This window comes from Geotrypetes seraphini, chromosome 1 (assembly GCF_902459505.1).
Source record: "Geotrypetes seraphini chromosome 1, aGeoSer1.1, whole genome shotgun sequence".
Classification (NCBI taxonomy): domain Eukaryota; kingdom Metazoa; phylum Chordata; class Amphibia; order Gymnophiona; family Dermophiidae; genus Geotrypetes; species Geotrypetes seraphini.
In genome coordinates this window covers 110,773,658-110,793,754 of record NC_047084.1, presented here as the reverse complement: position 1 = coordinate 110,793,754, position 20,097 = coordinate 110,773,658, and the positions used below count along the sequence as shown (strand labels likewise).

Below are 20,097 nucleotides of genomic sequence, written 5' to 3'. Positions count from 1 at the left end.
ACAGTAGGATCGATTGGGCAGGCGAGTGGTGGCTGCGGGGACCGTGCGATCGCTCGTGTTCCCGGCTCAAATTGGAAGGAGGGAGTGAAAGGGAAAAGGATTCTGGGCCAAGGGGATGAAGACGGAAAGAAAAACCCACAGCAGGAAAGAAAGGGAAGGACAGGCAGGTGAGCCAGATGCTAGAAGCAGGGGGGGGAAGAAAGAGGGAAAAAAGCTAGATGGGGTTGAAAAGAAGAGACACACTGGTATGGAAGAGGAAGATAGGGGAAATCTGGACACAGGAAGGTAACAGAAAGAGGGGAAATTATGTACATGGGGCATAGGGACAGAGACAAAAAGGGGACATGCCATGGGGATGGTATATGGACACAGGGGGGGCAATGGCAGATACATAGGGGAGATATTAGAAATGGAGAAAATAGGAGCACAGAAGCGAGATGGTTTGTGGGGATGGGACAGGGACCGAGCTCGCAGGCTCCAGTGGCTTGCACAAATTACATTGTAACGTGCCATGAAAATAAGAGGGAGGAAGGTAGATAGATAAGCCACGTGAGAGGAGCTGAAGGGTAGTAGAAAGGAACAGATGGTAAAGGAGGGAGGGAAGGGTGGTGGTGGAAAGGAATAGGACAGACATTGAAGGAGGGTGGAGAGGAACAGACCCCGAAGGGAAATGTGGAAGACAGAGTGGGAAGAAGACAGATGCCAGACTATGGGGGAGCAGAGGGAAGAAGATGGGTGCTAGACCAATTGGGGGGGGGGGGGGTGAAGGGAGAGGCACAGTAACAGCAAATGGAAGACGTAGAGAGAAGACACACAGTGGATGGAAGGAATTGAATGAGAAGATGTGGAAAGCAGAAACCAGACAACAAAGGTAGAAAAAAAAATTATATTTATTTTTTTTTTTTTGCTTTAGGATAAAGTAGTATATTAGTTGTGTTGATAAAAATTTATAAACAAAGCCCTACCAGCTGAACATCTCTTTCTCTAGTTCAGCAGAAGGAACTTTGATTTATAAGAAAGGAATAAGCTAAATATTACAGTACTAAGGCTTATATGGATGCAGCGGGGACGGTGACGGGGCGGTGAATGGGATGGCAGTGGCGGTGACGGGGCGGTGAAAGGGATGGCGGTGACGGTGACGGGGCGGTGAAGGGAACGGCTGTTGACGAAGAGCTACGTGTGTGTCTTTCTTCAATTCCAGCCAGAATATCAGCTTTGTGTTCAGCCAAACAGGCCCAGGTTTCGCACTGAATAAAGTATTTTATCATTTTTCAATATTCTGTTTACTTAATATTTCATAATAAAATAATTATAAAATACTTTCTTTGTGTTTATTTGATTCCTATTCAAGAGAATTAGTTTATATATAGTCAATATAGGCACAGAGTTAAATTTTTTAACATTTTCTAATGGTGGTGTGCCTCGTGATTTTTTTCATGAAACAAGTGTGCCTTTGCCCAAAAAAGGTTGAAAAACACTGCTCTAGAAGACCTAGGACTAGGACCAAGAGCTGGAATTGTATTCTGTCGAAGAATTTTCGAACTTGCCTCAAGTTTCTCATAACCGCGAATGATTTTTGTGTTGTTTTGTTGATTTGTGGTTGCATAGTACAACATCTGTCTATCGTCATTCCTAGAAGTTTTAGAGTGGGTTGTATTGGGTATATGATTGAGTTTAGTACTAGATTTGTTATGGTTGCGGTTTTATTATTTTCGAGGAGAATTAATTTTGTCTTGTCTGGGTTCAGTTTCAGTTTGTGCCAGAATTGCGCCTTGGTCAAAGTGGGCCTGTTTAAGGGCAGAGACAGCCTTAGACGTCACTAGGCGCTTTTAGGCACCGTTCTCCCCAAAACGTAGGCGCCGAAAATATAGGCCCTTTAAAAGCCTGACCTACATTACCATCACCAAAGTTTTTTCTTAGGCGCCGCTAGCCACAATTCTGTTAACGGTGCCAAGTGTGACTGACGCTGTTTTGCTAGGCGCCATTTACAGAATCCGGGTGTTTGTGGCTCTCTGGGCAGGCAATGCAAGCTAGCTGCCCTGAGTCCGAAGAGTCTGTGCTGCCCCCCCCCATGGTAAAATCTGGACACCCTAGACCCTCTCCCAGGCCTGCCCAGTTCCACCCATCCCCGCCCCAGTCCCGCCCCCAATCCCGCCCTAGCCCCACCCTAACCCAGCCCTAGCCCCGGCCCCCGCTCCCTGCCCGACGCAATTTCGAGGAAGTTTTTCAAAACCCGGACAAAGTGCCAGGTTTTGAAAAGACGTCTGGACCCCCTGACATGTCCTCGATAAGGGGGACATGTCCAGGGAAATCTGCTAACTCTCCCCCCCAGCCACTGATTTTCCAAAGCCCCAACTGTTCTACAAGAACTCCCAGTGTGAATTAAAGGGCTTCCCTCTGCTTCTAAGCCTTTTTACAATGTGAGCCCCGTCTCCCCTTCCCGTGTTTTTTTTTTTAATTTCTGTGGGTGAATTAAAGGGCAAATTAAAGGTGGACTGGACTGGATTTATTATCACAGACTACTTTAACTAATTAAGTAACATAGAAGAGAACCCAGGCAAGTCCCCACCAGAAGCACAGCATAGAGCATGATACGGATATGTGTGCAAATAAGTAGGATTTAGTATGAACATAGTACACGATACTGGTATTATATGTGTATATGTACTTAGCATCTACTCCTAACTCGTATCCCTCAGTGTCGCCTCTCCCCCTTGCAATCTGTGCAAAACTCTGCTGCCTGACTCATCTTCTACCAACCTCGCTACGCTCATGTCACCCCTCTCCTTAAGTCACTTCACTGGCTCCCTATCTGCCTTCGCATACAGTTCAAGATCTTATTGCTGACCTTCTGCTGCCCCTCAATCTCTCTCCTCCCTTCTCTCTCCTTATACACCTCCCAGAGAACTCCGTTCCTCAGATAAGTCGCTCTTAGCGTTGCCTTTCTCCTCCACTGCCAATTCCTCCAGACTTCGTTCCTTTCATCTAGCTGCCCCCTATGCCTGGAATAAATTACCCAAGTTTGTCCATTAAGCCCCTTCCCGTGTTTAAAAGCAGACTGAAAACCCACCTTTTTGATATAGCCTTCGATCCTTAACCCTACTCCTCTGCCCTCTAACTCAGCCAACAGATTAACCCTTCCCCTTAACTGTATCCATGACATCCTGTTTGTCTGTTTAGGTTGTAAGCTCTTTGGAGCAGGGACTGTCTTCTTTGTGACTCTGTACAACACTGCGTACGTCTAGTAGCGCTATAGAAATAATTCCTAGTAGTAGTAGTAGTAGTGTGAAGAGTTTCAGTCTTTGGGGAGCAGAGCTGAGCTTGTGATGTCATAATCCCCCATTCCACCAATAGCAGCCAACCTCATCAGTGATGTCACAATGGCTTGATTGTCCTGTACTCCCCTCTGCCCTCCAGATTAACCGTTCCCCTTAACTGTAGCAATGACATCTTGTTTGTCTGTTTAGATTATAAGCTCTTTGGAGCAGGGACTATTTTCATATTCTTTGTGCGCTGATTGCGTCTGGTAGCGCTATAGAAATAATTAGTAGTAGTCGTGGTAGTGCATATATGTAGGATGGTATGGTATATTATGGTATAAATGGGCCTGTATTGAAAACCATCTCAGAAGATGCTAACTCCGTGTTATAACACCTCTACAGAAGCTCAGGCCAACCCAGTCATTAGTAGCGGTTTTAGAAGCTTTCAATAAACAATTATTCTTGATTTACCACGGTTGAGATAAATATTCATCCGTGCAATTAAAAATATACAATTAAAAATATACAAATGCAAAAAAAAATATACAATTAAAAATATACAAGTGCAATTAAAAATATACAAATGCAAAATACATCATCATTCAATATACTACAAAATTACATCAGCTTTCTACAGCAATACCAACTTTTAACAAAAATCAACAAGAAAATCCATGCGTTGGTTTGCAAACCCTTTCAGAACTATTTCATCACTGCAGTACTGCTTTCAACCATTTCCTGAAGGATAAATACCACATGCCATTAAAACCTTGTGGAACACAGAGTTCCACAAAGCAGGGCCTACAGACGAAAAAGCTCAACTTCTTGTCGAGACTAATTTAACTTGACCAAGACCAGGCAACGGAAATGGCTCCTTCTGAGAGGAGCCAAGGATCTCTGTGGACAGTATTTGCCAGATACACTGGAAGTTTTGCATGTCGCGCTTTAAACAATTTATGGAATACAGGAGGAATATGGTTTGCTCTTTGATTGCTTGCCAAGAGTCTGGTGGCAGTATTTTGGACCAATTGTAGCCGATGTACATTGGCCCAACTTAAGCCAAGAGAATGGGTATTGCAATAATCCAACCTATATGTTATGAAGGGTGACGGGATAATCGCGCGCCAGACGCCAGCGTGCCGACAATCCAGCGCCGACAATTTGGCGGAAGACAGAAGCGCGCGGGGGAAAAATAATTTTTAAAGAGCTCCGACTGGGGGTTTGGGGTGGCAACCCCCCACTTTATTGGTTAGTGTTCGCGCTGCCGTTGCGGGGGGGGGGGGTGAAACCCCCCCACATTATAGAGAAAACGGAATTTTTCCTGAAAAAAAATCACAAAAAGTTCTGTTTTCGCTATAATGGAGGTTTCCAACCCCCCGAACTCCCCTCCAAGAGCAACGCAAACCTCTAAAGTGGGGGGGTTGCCACCCCAAACCCCCCGTCAGAGCTCTTTAAAAATTACTTTTTCCCCCGCGCACTTCTGTCTTGCGCCGAATTGTCAGCGCGCTGACGTCTTGCGCTCCACTGTCTATGAACCGTTATGAAGGCATGTAGTAACTTTAAGATTTCCTAGTTCCAAGATCAGTTATAAATGATGCAACATACGCAATTGACTTACATAAGAACATAAGAAATGGCTTCGCCGGATCAGACCCTAGGTCCATCCAGTCCGGCGACCCGCACTCGCGGAGGCCAAGCCAGGTGTTCCCTGTTGAGAAACCTTGTTTACTCGTATCCCTCAATGTGATTTGCGAGAAGGTGTGCATCCAACTTGCCCTTGAATCCCGGAATGGTGGTCTCCATCACGACCTCCTCCGGGAGTGCGTTCCAAGCGTCCACCACTCGTTGTGCGAAGCAGAATTTCCTGATATTTGTCCTGGGCCTGGTGCCCCTCAGCTTCAATCCATGACCTCTTGTCCGAGTCACATTGGACAATGTGAATAACGATGTTTCTTGCTCTATTTTGTCAAATCCTTTTAATATTTTAAAAGTCTCTATCATGTCCCCTCGCAGTCTTCTTTTCTCGAGGGTGAACAATCCCAGTTTTCCGAGGCGTTCTTTGTAGCTCATGTTCTTGATACCTGTAACTAGCTTCGTGGCTCGTCTTTGCACCCTCTCCAGCAGGGTTATATCCTTCTTTAGGTAGGGAGACCAGTGTTGGACACAGTATTCCAAGTGTGGTCTGACCATTGCTCTGTAAAGCGGCATTATGACTTCACAACACGACTGATTTGAGAACTGAAATGTCAGTTGGAATCACACGAATACCCAAGATATTAGGAGAGAGCTGCATCCTTGTGCTTCTATAATTTCTGGAAAAGCTCTCAACGTTTTATGGCCAAAGGAGATCCACATTGCTGAGGCTTTTTCAATATTAAGTACCAAATTGGGATCAGACAGACAATTACCTCGTTGACTTAATTTGCTATTAAGATCTCCTATGGCCGATTGTTTACCATCACCTAGAAAGAAAAGTGAGTGGATGTCATCAGTCGTAAAAATTAATTCCCCAAGTATCGAGCAGCTTAGCCAGAGGCACAAGGTACAGGTTAAAAAGAATTGGGGATACAAAAGATCCCTGAAGGACACCGGATTTTAATTTCCCTTTGAAGATAATTGATGTTTCCAGTGCATAAAACAGGACCGATTAATAATAAAAAAAATTACTTTATTTTTGTATACCGCCATACCCAGATGAGTTCTAGGCGGTTCACATTAATTAAACAGAGTTATAAGTGGTTCCGTACAAGATTGATCAGAGTTGCGAACAGTGAAGAGAAGTAAGGGGGAGAGGGGGGAGTCAGGGGGGGTTCATTAGGGGAGAGGTGGAGGTTAATGAAGGGGTATTAAGGGTCCTGGTCTTGGAATAGGTGGGTTTTGAGTAATTTTCTAAAGTCAAGGGAGTTGGGGGCCTTGAGGACCATTTAGGCTAGCCATGGGTTTAGGAAGGCGAAGGTTTTGTCAAGGAATTTTTTTGAGTGGCATAGTTTTAGGGAGGGGAAGGCGAAGAGTTGAATTCTGCGGGAGTTCTTCGTGTTGTGGTTTAGGGTGAAGTGAGGGGAGATGTAGCTCGGGGATAAACCAAATATTGTTTTGTAACGATTAGAGAAATAAGTCATGATCCTACAACAATTTCACCGATTCAAACCTTCAACTTACTGCATAATGAGAGACAGTATCGAAAGCGTCTGTTATGTCAAGCTGGATCCACCAGACATCCAACCCTTCTTCTATCATTACCAGGATATGAGTACCATCACCGATATCCAACACAAGGATTCAGTATTGTGATTATTTCTCTAACTTGAACAACTTGAACAACCGCCTTATCCAAACCACCTCAACCAGGCATAGGAAAACTCACACCCCATTCACACACCCGCCAATCAAAGAAGTTAAACGGAAAAAACTATATGATGGCCTCCTAGCCACTCAAGCAGCAAAAATAGACAACCCAATCGCCAACCTTCTGATAATGACCCCAGATTACAAAAACTTTCAGAAAAGAAATAAAGACTATACTTTTCAAAAAATCCCTGAAAAAGTCCTAACCTCTTAAGCTTCCTCCTTTCATCCCTCTAACCCCCCGAACCCCCAAATCAACCTGCTCTACTCTTTTTTCCCCCAAAAGGACCAGAAATCTTTTTGTAAAACACCCTCTTTAACCCTTTTGTAATCCGCCTTGAACCACAAGGTAATGGCGGAATAGAAATCCCTAATGTAATGTAATATAATATAACCGCATGCGGCCCTGTGAAGTATTTTGCGCGGCCCCAGTCGAGGGCGATGTAGTGTTTTCCTCTGCTGCCCCCGGGTGTTTACCGTCTTGCCGGCTCCCTCATCTGTCTTGCTGCAGTGTTTGCGCGGCCCCAGAAACATATTTTTTTCAACCAATGCGGCCCAGGGGAGCCAAAAGGTTGGACACCCCTGGCCTAGATGAAGAACGCTATTTTCCTCAATAAAATCGTTTAACTGAATCAAAATGGCTTTTCCCAGTGTTTTTGCCAAAAAAAACAATTTTGACATTTTGATAATTAACTTAATTTTTCTTTTTTTTACAAATTGGAGTAAAAATAGCCTCCTTCATACTATCAGGGACACAACCTATAGACAGTGATAAAATGTGACATGGAAGGGGCCAAAATTCTACTACAGAAAGACCCAAATTTTTTTTTTTTAACGCTAGGTTTAATATCCCATAATTTTGCTTTTTTCCCTTCCCTGAGTTATTTTTCCCTTTAATGTATATTTTCTTCTACAAATATATTGTAACTTTCCCCCTCTACCCTTTTGTTTCATGTGTGTTAACCCAGTATGTTTTTTTTTATTTAAAGGTCAGTGTATTTGTATTTCTATTTTACTTGAATTGTACATCGCTTAGGTATTTAATAAGCGATTTATCAAGCACTAATAAAACTTGGAAAAACTTGGAAACTTAGCTGTGGAGGGGCCTAATCAAATCATACGTCTAAGTCTGATTGGGACATATAGCGCTAGATGCCGTTCTCAAAAAATACCTATTGTTCTTCCAGACCGCCAGGACGTCTATCTTTATACCACTTTTACGACCAACATTTCGCCCAAGCCCCGTACAAGACCATTTGGACGTAGGAAGAGCCAGAATTGTGATGGACCGGCCACCCTGACATGGCAACAGAGTAGTGGGGCACCTTACAGGGCACTGCTGTGAACTTCACAAAAAGGGTGCCGCATAACCATCTCACCAGAACTCCCTTATAGGTTATGCTGAGCCCCCCCAGAACACCCCCAAAACCCACCTGTCCACAACCCCAATAGCCCTGATGACTGCAGGTGACACCTATATGGCAGTACAGTAGGGTTTTGGTGAGTGCATATGTTCCACCATAAATGTAGTGGTTAGAGTGGCTTATGGGCCTGGGTCCTCCTCTCTATGGCTCACTAGCCCACCCCCCCAGGCTATTTAAGAGATCTATGTGCAGCTCTACTAGGCTTTTCGGTTCATAGACAAAAGCACGCGACGACAAAGGCGTGCCGACAACCCAGCGCAGACAACTGAGCGCAAGGCGGAAGCGCGCCAAAGAAAAACAGTATTTTAAGGGGCTCCGACGGGGGGTGTTGGTGGGGAACCCCCCCCCCCACTTTACTTAATAGAGATCGTGCCGGTGTTGTGGGGAGTTTGGGGGTTGTAACCCCCTCATTTACTGGAAACTTAACTTTTCCCTCTTTTTTAGGGAAAAACTGAAGTTTTCAGTATAATGTGTGTGTGTGGGGGGGGAGGGTTACAACCCCCCACAATGCTGGCGCAATCTCTGTTAAGTAAAATGGGGGGTTTCCCCACCAACACCCCCCGTCGGAGCCCCTTAAAATACTGTTTTTCTTCTGCGTGCTTCCGCCTTGCGCTCAGTTGTCTGCGCTGGGTTGTCGTCACGCCTTTGTCGTCGCGCGCTTTTGACCTGTCACCAGGATTTTCTATACCAGGTGCTGATGTTCTGGAGACAGGTATGTACATTTTCATTCTGATCTATGGGGAGGGGGGCAGTGAACACTGGGGGAGTGTGTGGTCACCTGGTCACGTTGGATGCCTTTGGACACTTATATCTGTTTTTATATCGTTTTAGTCACAACATATAAGTTCTGTCCAGGAAGCCTCACAAAACTTTCGCTTATCCCTGCAGGACAACTAAGTCTAGGTCGGTGTCAGGTCAAAAGCGCGCCGGGACAAAGGCGCGCCCAGACAATTGAGCGCAGCGCGGGGGTGCGTGCCGCACAAAATTACTGTTTTTAGGGCTCCAACGGGGGGGCGTGGGGGGGAACCCCCCCCACTTTACTTAATAGAGATCGTGCTGCGTTGTGGGGGCGTTGTGGGGGGCTTGGGGGGTTGTAACCCCCCACATTTTACTGAAAACTTCACTTTTTCCCTGTTTTTAGGGAAAAAGTTAAGTTTACAGTAAAATGTGGACGGTTACAACCCCCCAAACCCCCCATAACGCTGGCGCGATCTCTATTAAGTAAACTGGGGGGCCTCCCCAACAAAAACCCCCGTCGGATCCCCTAAAAACTGTAATTTTCTTCGGCGAGCGCCTCCGTCTTGCGCTCAGTTGTCGGCGCGTGCCTTTGTCTTTCGCGGGGCTGTCTGTGAACCGTCTAGGTCGGCCCACATCCCGCCCTAACCACTCCTCAAGATGTGCCCTTTTTAGCTCTGGGTTCACAGCAGCATTCCAAGGCCTAGTTTTTGGATACGTCCAAAGAATAGGTTTGATTATTGCTACTTGTACCTGTCAGATCTCAAAAAGTAGATGAAACTTTTTATTCTAGCAGAGAGAAAACGCTCCTACAAGGAAAACCTCCCTATTATTTAACTCCCTGATGATATAATACTTAGATCAGGACTGCATGGTATCTATTTCAGGGACTCAGGCTTAGAACAGAATTGTAAGTACAGAACTTTTTTTCCTTTTATGATGAAATGGACGAGAGAGCGGAAGGCACCAGCACGCTGCATTTGCTCGATTGCTCTTCTTCATTCGGCGCTGTGACATCATGAGTTATGGGGCCATTTCTCGCTTCATTGTCGTTCTCGGTTCTCTCCCAGTTTCGGGAAGGAGGTCTCCCCTGTTTCTTTGAGCCATTTCTTGTTTTCCCGCCTGGAGCTCGGTGCTGGCAAGTTTATTTTTCGTTGAAAGGGAAAGCACTTAGCAGTCGGAAAACATATGTGAAGAAAAGAACATGGGAGTAGCCCTTTAAGGGCCTGCCTTTCTGCTAATTTCCCTCAGCTGTGAATGTAATTCCAACGGTATCGTGAAAATGCGTGGCGCAGAGTAAAGGCTGAACCTCCAGATGCGTCCACTAAACATGCTGCGTGTTAAGCAAATGCAGACAGCGGGCTCATGGAATTACATGTTCCATCAGTGCACGTGCTCTCAAGCACTGCACTTTACAACCCCTTCCGAGACCTAAAGCCTGTGCTGCAAAAGACCCCAGACCCTAATTGCAGGGAGCTTTTCATTTAGGGTGGGATGGAATCATCATTTCCCCCAGTTCTGAACGTGAACTCCCAGGCCTTGAGCATGCACAGATGCTCAAGGCCCAGCAGAAGAGGAGGCTGATCTTCGGGCACCGGCACCAAGCACAGGACATGCCGGTGCCCAGATGACGGTAAAAAGCGGCGGGTGGGTGCCCAATCGCGGCAGGGGGGTGCCCAACCGCATCTGGGGGTGCCCGATCGCGGTGGGGGGTGCCCAATCGCGTCAGGGGGGGTACTGGATCGTGTCGGGGGGGGGAGAGTGCCAGTTCGTGGGGGGAGGGTGCCGGATCGCGTGGGGGAGGTGCCGGATCACGGGGGGGGGGGCGCTCGTAAATCGAGCCACGCTCGGTTTCCGAGGCGCCGATTTTGCAAATGTTTTGCTCGTCTTGCAAAACACTCGCAAACCGGTGCACTCATAAACCGAGGTACCACTGTATCTAGTTCTGAGAGAACCTCTTAATGAGAGACGGCTGAATTTGTACATCTGCTAGGTGGCATAAACTGCTCCAACCAATTGGTCCTTATCCGCTGCCATCTTCTATGGCACTATGTAAATCTAAAACCTGTCCCCAGTTCCTAATTAGATAGATAATTACATTATAAATTAGAACTGCGAAAAGCTAGAGCCCCAAACTCAAACTTCACACAATGAGTTGTAATTATAGTCAATCAGAACTCATGCAAATGACAACAGAAGCCGCCATCCAGCTGCAATGGTTCATTCAGGCAAAAGGAGAAAATGAAGGATGTGTTGTGAAAAATGAGGTCCTTGCCCTCTACCAGCCAACGTAAAGGTCTCGGAGAGGCCTCATACGAAGCTTGGAATGGTTAATTATTTATTGGGATTTTATTAACCGCACTTTTTATGAAGAGATTCACCCAAAGACATTGAATAATAATCAGGCTCTCCTCGGTGTACGCAGTTCAATTCTTCCTGGCCACCCCCAACGACAAAATCAAAGATACCTCAATTCAAGTGAATGGATTGGACTTCCCCCTAGAACAAATCCTAAAAATACTGGGAGTCACCTTGGACAAACACCTATCCCTTGAGAAACACACTGATCTTACCGTCAGGAAAAGCATCTCGGTGCTCTGGAAACTCCGCACCATAAAAAAATACTTCGATGACAACTCATTCCGCCTTTTAGTACAATCCTCCATTCTCAGCATCCTGGATTATTGCAACATCGTTTATCTAGGCTCCATGAAGAAAACCACCAGGAGACTAAAACTGATTCAGAACACCGCCGTCCGCCTTATATTTGGCTTAAACAAAAGGGAACACATCACCCCTTTCTACCATAAACTGCACTGGCTGCCATTTGAATCCAGAGTCCTATTCAAGTTCGCATGCCTCTGCTACAAAATTGTATTTGGCCTATCCCCAAGCTACCTCTACCCTCACTTCAATCTAAATCACAACAATAAGAACTCTCGCAGAATTCATCTGTTCGCCTTCCCCTCCCTAAAATTATGTCGTCTCAAAAGGTTCCTTGACAAAACCTTCTCCTTCCAGGCAGCTAAACTAAACTCATGGCTAGCCCAAACTCGACGCCCCCACCTACCTCGACTTCAGATAAAAACTCAAAACTCACCTATTCCACGGACAGAACCCTTAACACACCCTCACACCTCTTCAACTCCCATCAATACACGTGAACCTCCACCTTCCCTCTTACCGTACCCACCAAACCTATTAACTTCAATGACCGGTATATTCCTGAAAATAAAATATTACCTTCCTATTGTATATTCCTTGTACATTCTTGTATATTCCTATCAACTTCAATGACCTCTACATTCCTAAAATGTTAATTCCAATGATCTCATCGTTTCTAATCTTAATTAATTGCTGTGAACCGCCTAGAACTCTCTGGGTATGGTGGTATACAAAATAAAGTTATTATTATTATTGTAGGTCCAGGTTCAGTGGCAGTTGGCGTCAAGAGGGTCTTTCGTTTACAGAAATTAGATAGTTCAAAGTCTAATAGATGCTGGCACTGTCATCTCGAAGCTGGGACGTCAGATCATTTACTGTACTATTGTCCCTTGATACTTAGATTTTGGAGATCTATCTGGGATCAAGTGAACAGGATATTGGAAAATCCAATGGCATTCACGTACGATACCATCCTGTTTGGTAAGTTAATGAGAGCTAAAAGTCAAATATCAGCTAGGAATAATAAACTTCTTTTTATAATGACAGGGGTTGCCATACAATTCATTATTAAGAATTGGAAGAACTGGGATAGGTTGAGTTATACTTTCTGGTGGGAATCTCTGTGTTATATTTTCAAAATGGAACGTTCAATGGCCATACAACAGGGATGGTACAAGGAATTTATGGGTGTTTGGGAACCATTGGCTAAGTATTGTAAGGAATGATAACTTATTTTATTGAACTTTCAGAATACACATCCAGGGTGGATGGGAGGGAGGGGGAAAGGTTAGCGTTGGAGTTTAAGTCAAGGGACATATGGATAGTTTCTTGTAGGTATCTTCTTTCTGATTATTTGGTGGGGGGGGGGAATAATTGTTCATTAATGTCTATAAGTTTAATGTGCATTTCTTGTATATTATGTATTTTGAAATTGCACAATGCTAGTTTGGAAAATGAATAAAGATTTAAAAAAAAGAAGGTCTTTGTTTTGATTCTCAGGTTGGGTTATGAGCACCCAGGGTCAACTGAGACTGGGGTTTGGCATGTGGTGGGGGCAACATGCGGAGTCCCTGTGGGTGGGTGATCACAGTTAAGGGCAACTCCCGATGGCTAGATTTAGAATCCGTCTAGGGATAAGTAGGGAGGTTGTCAAATAGATAACATCGCAAGACAAATACAGTAGAGATCAAAAGGACTAAAGGCTCCTTTTATGCACATTTTTAGTGCATGCTAACCCCCGCGCTAGCCAAAAAACTATCGCCTGCTCAAGAGGAGGCAGTAGCGGCCAGCGAGGTCGGCAAATTAGCATACGCATTTATGCGGCTTCGTAAAATTTAAAGATCTCTAAACAAGTGGGATTAAATTATTACTTCATATTTGAATTATTGAGAGGATGGGGGGGGACTGGTTGTTTTATGTATATTTCTAAGATGAATGTCCTTTTCTTGACATATTATATGTTGTTATATTTGTATTTTGCACTGTTAATACATGGAAAATCAATAAAGAATTAAAAATAAATAAAACAGGCACAATACAATCAATAAAAACAGAAAAAAAAAAATACTTCCAATGCACTTCCCATGCAGATGTAGAATCCGCCATAAAGAGTTCTAGAAGGATCTCTACTTTATATCTCCTGATATAATTCCTAAATTGTGGAATCAACTCCCTCCCGCCATTAGGGCAATTGATAACCTACTGACCTTCCGGAAAGCAGTAAAGACGCTTCTTTTCATGGACAGACCTTGTTCCGACGCCACCTTACCTCAGAACTCCTGAGCCTGCCGACCAGTTCCTCTACCGCTCACCGCAGATATGTTAAAACCCGTTCGCGACTCTGTGATTTATTTTCTTAGATTCTGCAAAGCATGCGTTCTGGGTCACACTCCCTACAAGTTGTACGTTTCTGATTCTCTAGCTTTGTGCTTTGATCCTGTAACATGCTGTTGTAGCATAGCGTACGTATCTCTGTTCCGTGAAATCTTTGTGTATTTATCCTTGTAACCCGTTCTTGAGCTCCTGGGGAGGACGAATAAATAAATAATGAAGGGACCATTGCAATGACCCGACTAGAAAAATGGACGAGTGGGTTTATTAGAAGAAGAAGTGACATTTTTTCCAGTTCATCTAGAAATTGACAATTTAGAAGGAAAGAGCAAAAATGCGGTCACCGAAAGCAACGTTTTCAACTGCTGCCACCATTCCAAGGGGACTGGAATCTGTTAGCTGTACAGACTGTCAGTTTGTGATTAAAACACATTAAACGCCGCTTCACGTTACAGCCTCCAATAATGTCCCTCTTGATTTGGCTGTACAGGGCACCGTGTCGGTCCCTGAGCCCCTCTGAATAACTTTCCGTGCACAGCATGGAATACCGCCTGGGAAGCCACTTTGCATGGCTAAGTGATATAATTGACACCAAGTCTAAGCATTTAACCATTCCAGACTCGTTCTGGGGCTTTGATTGCAGCATCATTATGAGCTTATTGGTATTCTTCCTAATATCCCTCATTAAAATGATCTCATTTGGTATTCTTCCCCCTATTCACAGCAACTGCAGTGAGGGCTGTGTTCTGATTTAGCAGCGGTAAATGGACACTTGAAAGGTTACTGAGCATATGCCATCCAGTCTACCTTATGCCGTACCTGCCCCTCTGCATCAAAATTGCAACAAGAAATCCATAAAAATGTACAGGAAGAAATCCCTGAAATTAAGTGAAATTTTAAGCAGCTCTTTCTGCATCTGTGCTCTGCCAAACCCTGTCCCACTGTCCGAAAAAAATTGAGCAGAGAGCTGCAAGGCCCCTCTACTTATTTTCCCCATCGCCAAAAGTTCCACAGATCATAATTAATTGTCTTTTCCCTCGCTTTCCACTCATTTTCTTCTGTTCGCGTCCCAAGCTTTCTATTCAGATTTCCGCCATCCCGTTCCCCTTACCACCATCCTTTCATTGAAGAAGCATTTCCTTATGTTACGCTCTGCTGTCCTACTTTAGGTCTCATATCACAATCCTAAATATTGATTCTGTGAAAGAGAAATTTATATATCAAAGAATGATGGAAGTCGCATGTTGCATATACAATTTATTATATAGGGAAAAATAGAACATGGAAGATTCCCAAAAGAAACTGCTTAAAATAGTAGAAGGAAGAAGGTGTTGATGCCCCTGTACAGGTCATTGGTGAGGCCCCACTTGGAATATTGTGTTCAGTTTTGGAAACCGTATCTGGCGAAGGATGTAAGAAGACTTGAAGCGGTCCAGAGGAGGGCGACGAAAATGATAGGAGGCTTGCGCCAGAAGACGTATGAGGAGAGACAGGAAGCCCTGAATATGTATACCCTAGAGGAAAGGAGAGACAGGGGAGAAATGATTCAGACGTTCAAATACTTGAAGGGTATTAACGTAGAACAAAATCTTTTCCAGAGAAAGGAAAATGGTAAAACCAGAGGACATAATTTGAGGTTGAGGGGTGGTAGATTCAGGGGCAATGTTAGGAAATTCTACTTTACGGAGAGGGTAGTGGATGCCTGGAATGCGCTCCCGAGAGAAGTGGTGGAGAGTAAAACTGTGACTGAGTTCAAAGAAGCGTGGGATGAACACAAAGGATCTAGAATCAGAAAATAATATTAAATATTGAACTAGGCCAGTTACTGGGCAGACTTGCACGGTCTGTGTCTGTGTATGGCTGTTTGGTGGAGGATGGGCTGGGGAGGGCTTCAATGGCTGGGAGAGTGTAGATGGGCTGAAGTAGGTTTTAACGGAGATTTTGGCAGTAGGAACCCAAGCACAGTACTGGGTAGAGCTTTGGATTCTTGACCAGAAATAGCTAAGAAGAAAAAATTAAAAAAAATTTAAATTGAATCAGGTTGGGCAGACTGGATGGACCATTCGGGTCTTTATCTGCCGTCATCTACTATGTTACTATGTAAATTAAGCCTACAGGAAAAAGAAACACAAAACCCTATAGAAGTCACTTAAGACCTATAAAACAATTCTACCATACCATATTCTCATTGCATGTATCTTCTTGCAATCCACCCTGAACTTATGTATCTTGCTGTAAACATATGGTTCTTGTTGTAAACATCACATTCTCTTATGTTGTAAACCGCTTCGAACTTATGGTATAGCGGTATATAAGAAATAAAATAAATAAATAAATAAATAAATATAGCACTAACTTCCAGGAATCACACAACAGGGGCCTACCTAGAGAAAGACAGCTCTGTAAACACTGCAGTGAGCGAGCAGTAGAACATCAATACACCTACTGGGAAAACTGAATAAGCCAGCTTAGTACCAGTCATTCGATGTCGTCTTCACACGTGCAGAAAACAAGTGCAGAATACAGGGTACAGATAGACCCTCACCAAGTATAGAATAAGAAACCGCAGGATAAAAATAGAAATAAGTAGGCAAAAATTAAGCCGAACCCCCAGGAAGCCAGACTCTGCATACAATGCAACACGAGAGAAGAGAAAAAGCGATGCATGTCCCACTCTACTGTAGAAACTAACACAACTGACACATTCTGATTTAAAAAAACTAACAAATAAAAGAAAAAAAATGGAAAAAGAGTGTTCACTTCTTTTTATTAGACTAATTGAATACATCTATGGACGCATTAGCGGTTAGCACGCACCTTAGTAAAAGAGGGGGGCTAATTGTAGTTCTGCCCCCCTCTATCCTTTTGTATGTTACCCTATTTTATAGTTGGTTTTTGGATTGTAAAAATACATGTTTATGTTTTAATAACTTTTATTTTTTGCATCTCACTTACTAATACACAATAAGCCATGTATCAAATTTGAATAAAACCTTGACGGAGCTTGACGTACTGAGTCAGGCAGTTTGCTCCAGGCCATTCTCTCCCATCCAGTATTAGCCTGTCTCTTTCTTCTGCTCCATTCAGCATTAATAATAATAATGGTTTATTTTTATATACCCAAACCATCAGATCTTGGCAGTTTACACAATAGGAATTACAACAAGTAATTAAAATACAGATCCAAATAACAGTGTCTTAGAAAAGAAAATAACACAATTCAATAAAAATACTCACTAACAAAACGCGACCCTAACTTATTCAAAGTAAAATATGCACAATACAAAATATTTATACTAGGACAGATAAGAAACTGTAAACAATTATTCCATAAAAATAATTTTAAAAAATCCACTTATCCTGATAATTTCAAAATTGATTCAATTTTGTATTGTTTAAATAGATAAGTTTTAAGATCTTTCTGAAATTGATAATAAGTGAGGGCTGGAGAAATAAGAGCATTCAAACAAGAATTCGTTACTCCTGCTTGAAACGCAAGAATTTCTTAAAGCGGCAAGCTTTCGCTGAGGGAAAATAAACCAACCAGAATGATCTTTGGTGCATCAGACTGTGTATTGCTCTGTACCTTACTGTACCTTTGGGAGGTCTATAGACCTTCAACATTTTGACACCTATGGACCGGCGGAAATAAAAGAATTATTTTGTGGAACGGCACCGGTCCGCGGACCGGCAGTTCAAGAACACTGGGCTAAGTTGTGGGCCAGACCCCGCCCATCTCCACCCAATCTCTGCCCCAGACTCCGCCCCCATAATAGTACTAATTGTAACACCATTTTTTCCATCCATTTTTCATATATACACACATACAATATAATTGTATTAACAACACATAATGGTTAACCACAAAATGAAAATACACAAAGCACATTGTATGCTTCTCAACATTCATTCCTACCAGAAAACAGATAACCCCATGCAAATGCAGGACCGAAAACTAAAAGTACCTTACAAACAAACCCTAAGATGCAAGACTCTGCAAGCAGTCCAACCCCAGAGGAAAAGAAACAAATGCATTTCTTCCTGAACAGACAAATCAATCACTAAATAAAAAAAATAAAAGCATTTCCCCTACCGTTGTTGTCTCTCTCCCTCCATGTGCCTTGCCTTCTGGCCTGCCCCCCCCACCCTCCACCCCCACCGGTGTTATCTTTGGGCCGGCTCCCTGTTCCTGAGTGCTGCAGTGCATAAAGCTGTGGGAAGAGGCTCCTATGCGCGTCCCGCGCCTCCTCTGGAAGCCTTCCCTCTGACGTTGCGACGTCAGAGAGAAGGCTTCCGGTTCAGGTGAAGGCGTGTGTAGGAGCTTCTTCCCACAGTTTTGTGCACTGCAGCACTCAGGAACAGGGAGCCGGCCTGAAGACAATGCCACGTTGATCGCACCATGGACCGGCGGCTGAAAAGCACTGAATGGGGCCCGATGCACGTGCTGGCCCTGCAAACCAGCAGGAAATTTCTGCGGACCGGCACCGGTCCACAGACCAGCAGTTGAAGAACACTGGTCTAGAGCTCTGTGATCAGAGGGTGATATGCGATTGATATTTCGAACGGCTGTGACTATAAAGAATTTCGCCGTACAATCGTTAAGGGCGCGGTAAGTTATGAGAATCTTCTTCTTTGTCTGTAGTGCATCCTATCTCCTCTTCTCGCAACCTTGGAGTGGTCTTCAATTCCGACTTCTCATTTCCTACGCACATCCAACAAGCAGCTAAGACCTGTCGCTTCTATATCTTCAATATCACCAAAATTCACCCCTTCCTCTCTGAGCACAAGTTCTCGTAACCTCAAGCTTAGATTACTGCAGTCTACTCCTAACTGGTCCAAGCTCTCGTAACCTCAAGCTTAGATTACTGCAGTCTACTCCTAACTGGTCCAAGCTCTCGTAACCTCAAGCTTAGATTACTGCAGTCTACTCCTAACTGGTCCAAGCTCTCGTAACCTCAAGCTTAGATTACTGCAGTCTACTCCTAACTGGTCCAAGCTCTCGTAACCTCAAGCTTAGATTACTGCAGTCTACTCCTAACTGGTCCAAGCTCTCGTAACCTCAAGCTTAGATTACTGCAGTCTACTCCTAACTGGTCCAAGCTCTCGTAACCTCAAGCTTAGATTACTGCAGTCTACTCCTAACTGGTCCAAGCTCTCGTAACCTCAAGCTTAGATTACTGCAGTCTACTCCTAACTGGTCCAAGCTCTCGTAACCTCAAGCTTAGATTACTGCAGTCTACTCCTAACTGGTCCAAGCTCTCGTAACCTCAAGCTTAGATTACTGCAGTCTACTCCTAACTGGTCCAAGCTCTCGTAACCTCAAGCTTAGATTACTGCAGTCTACTCCTAACTGGTCCAAGCTCTCGTAACCTCAAGCTTAGATTACTGCAGTCTACTCCTAACTGGTCCAAGCTCTCGTAACCTCAAGCTTAGATTACTGCAGTCTACTCCTAACTGGTCCAAGCTCTCGTAACCTCAAGCTTAGATTACTGCAGTCTACTCCTAACTGGTCCAAGCTCTCGTAACCTCAAGCTTAGATTACTGCAGTCTACTCCTAACTGGTCCAAGCTCTCGTAACCTCAAGCTTAGATTACTGCAGTCTACTCCTAACTGGTCCAAGCTCTCGTAACCTCAAGCTTAGATTACTGCAGTCTACTCCTAACTGGTCCAAGCTCTCGTAACCTCAAGCTTAGATTACTGCAGTCTACTCCTAACTGGTCCAAGCTCTCGTAACCTCAAGCTTAGATTACTGCAGTCTACTCCTAACTGGTCCAAGCTCTCGTAACCTCAAGCTTAGATTACTGCAGTCTACTCCTAACTGGTCCAAGCTCTCGTAACCTCAAGCTTAGATTACTGCAGTCTACTCCTAACTGGTCCAAGCTCTCGTAACCTCAAGCTTAGATTACTGCAGTCTACTCCTAACTGGTCCAAGCTCTCGTAACCTCAAGCTTAGATTACTGCAGTCTACTCCTAACTGGTCCAAGCTCTCGTAACCTCAAGCTTAGATTACTGCAGTCTACTCCTAACTGGTCCAAGCTCTCGTAACCTCAAGCTTAGATTACTGCAGTCTACTCCTAACTGGTCCAAGCTCTCGTAACCTCAAGCTTAGATTACTGCAGTCTACTCCTAACTGGTCCAAGCTCTCGTAACCTCAAGCTTAGATTACTGCAGTCTACTCCTAACTGGTCCAAGCTCTCGTAACCTCAAGCTTAGATTACTGCAGTCTACTCCTAACTGGTCCAAGCTCTCGTAACCTCAAGCTTAGATTACTGCAGTCTACTCCTAACTGGTCCAAGCTCTCGTAACCTCAAGCTTAGATTACTGCAGTCTACTCCTAA

At 44.2% G+C, this 20,097-nt stretch overlaps 1 protein-coding gene across 1 annotated transcript in view; it reads right to left on the bottom strand.

Annotated features, from left to right (window-relative positions):
• The window catches only part of CNTFR (ciliary neurotrophic factor receptor), a 1,036,238-nt gene that overhangs the window by 362,280 nt on the left and 653,861 nt on the right, over window positions 1–20,097 (bottom strand). The window lies entirely within an intron of this gene.